Consider the following 2,486-nt stretch of genomic DNA (forward strand, 5'->3'; position numbering starts at 1 on the left):
TGTTGGTAGGGAACTAATGATGCAACGGTGAAGCACCTCATCAAGTCTTATAGCCCAGGTGACACGGTGGGAGTCCGCATCAGTGAGGTGGATCGGACGAACACAGATCCGCGACTCCTTCCCTGCAAAGTTCTGGAAGCTAACAAGCAAGGACAGGACACCACATACAGAGTCTACTCGGCCGAAGGGAAGTTGAAACAAGCATTCAGTTCTGAGGACCTTGTGGACATGAGAAACGTGTGCTTCCCACGACTCCAAAGCATTGATGTCCAGGACCTTGAGGAGGTGACCCTCATCCATGCTGCAAGGAAGCACTCAGGATGGCAAGCCAGTGCTGCAAATGGACATTCTGTTTGTGCCTGCAAAGGAAGCTGTATCTCAAACAAATGCAGGTGCAAGAAAGCCGGCATACCATGTGCAACAAAGTGCCACCCTGCTACTCTGAATGTATGTCAGAATAGATAGAATCAATCACAGTTTCAAGATGTTACAGTTCCACACCTACATTGTACATGCATGTATTCAGATCAGTACATTTCACTAGTCAGACTTTAGTGTAGTTAACGTTGTAGTTAAAGTTTGGTATCCTTCAGTAGAGTCAATTCCAAGTCACCGAGATGGTTTTGAAATAATATTTGTAATAAGTTTGAACTATTTTGAGTAAAAGAACATTTCAGTCACTAAAGTTCAAAATTGTTCAAACATTTCAAAATGAAAGTTTAAACATGTTTGAACCTTTTTATATTTGTTGGAACATTTGGGAAAGTAATGATATCATTATCTCTTTATTTAGATCAATTTTCAAACATCTATGTGTTTTTGTTATTGTTCCAACATGTTCCAACATTTTGTGTCATTTTTTCCCTCCATAAAAACTTTTATTGACCCCATAAACAAAGCTGCTAAGCTTGGTCCTTTGTTTGGCTCTTGTATTTTTAGACTTTCTTTAGTATACACTTGTGAGTCTTTTGTGAGAAGGTGGCAGACAGATATAATTTCCTGTACTTGGCAGGGATGTGTGAATTGCCCTCTTCCCAGCCCACTGACCCAGTTTCATCATATTGTTTCCATGTTCGAACATGTGATCACAAATGATGCATCTATGTTGGAACAGTTTAGAAACTAACAGGAATAATGTATTTGATGTTAGAAATGTTTCTAACATGTTTGAATACTATAGAAATATTTAGAACGTCACATAGATGTTATAGATAGTTCTAAACAGTTACTTATCACAGTTAGATTGTTACAAAGATTTCCAAATTGTTAGAACAAAAGGTAAGAAACACCCTCTCGGTAATATGGAATCGACTCTATACTTGTAAAAGTGACAATACCCAACAGAGGGTAGGTTTCTCTTGCGGTAGGCTCACCATGAGTCGACGTTACCCCTGCTACCTTGTAGGGCATCTCTTCACCACAGGACAGGTTCTTCTCCTAGAGCCAAACACGTCTACGGGAGTCGGACAGTCTTTTGCCTGACTTTGCAGGACTTTGACCGTATATGTTAATGACTAAGTCCTTCACCATCCGTGAGGTTCTTACTTAGGCTGTTGATGGTTACTCGATTGTTTGTTTCATCTATCAGCACCATTCCGTCAGTATAGCAGGGTATACTATGTTATTGACCACTGACTGTTAAGTGACACACAAGCCTTGCTCCTGTCGCTCTAGCTGATAGGTTTACCTCCTTCTTGTCTAGCAACCTATAAGTATGTATGCCTCGGTTTGGCTAGCTTGCCTATAGTACAGACGTACCACGTTCTTTCTTAGTTAACGATTGTGATTGTTTTAGCGGTTGTTTTAAATAATTCTCGTCACTCTCTAGATTTCATGTTAGCCATCTGATTTGCACTCCACGCCTCTGCACTCTCCACTCCAAACACCTCACTCTTCCTCCCTGCGGGCTTGGTCCTGGTGGTTTTCAATGTTGTGAAAACGCCATTAAACTTTACCAAGCACACTCAATCTCAGTCTCATTCAATCTCAGAGAGCAGATAATTGAGTAGAAGTGTGCATTGAGTAAAGTTGGAGAAGTGACTCTGGTGTGGTAGTCTTCGGTGCAGTTAAAATAGAAGTGACACAAGTAGGCTTGAGAGTAGTTGGTAATGAGTCAGTATGTTTGCATTAATACTAAATAAAATCGTTTATCAAAAAAGTATTGTTGCTTCCTACATGTTATTTAAGATTGGATCAGGGTTTGTCCTAGGACAGATCCCGATTGCAATCTGTACAAGTAGAATCGCCAATTGTCCTAGGACAGATCTCGATCGCATTTTGTTTCCTGCATCTTCGCATCATTTGAGTTTGGATCGGAGGTTGTCCTAGGACAGATTGAGATCGCAGAATAGAATTGAGAATTCCAATCTGTCCCAGAACAATCCACGATTGCCCAAACAAATAAGATGAACGACTTGACCAGACGGCTGTCACCATAGTTGCAATATAACAGGTGGCACGACAAAAGAACAGTAAAGAATATGAAG

At 40.7% G+C, this 2,486-nt stretch overlaps 1 protein-coding gene across 1 annotated transcript in view; it reads right to left on the bottom strand.

Annotated features, from left to right (window-relative positions):
* Positions 1 to 2,486, bottom strand: part of LOC118416399 (coiled-coil domain-containing protein 77-like) — a 28,312-nt gene that overhangs the window by 25,001 nt on the left and 825 nt on the right. The gene's annotated exons all lie outside the window — the stretch shown is intronic.

This window comes from Branchiostoma floridae, chromosome 5 (genome assembly GCF_000003815.2).
Source record: "Branchiostoma floridae strain S238N-H82 chromosome 5, Bfl_VNyyK, whole genome shotgun sequence".
Taxonomy (NCBI): Eukaryota; Metazoa; Chordata; class Leptocardii; order Amphioxiformes; family Branchiostomatidae; genus Branchiostoma; species Branchiostoma floridae.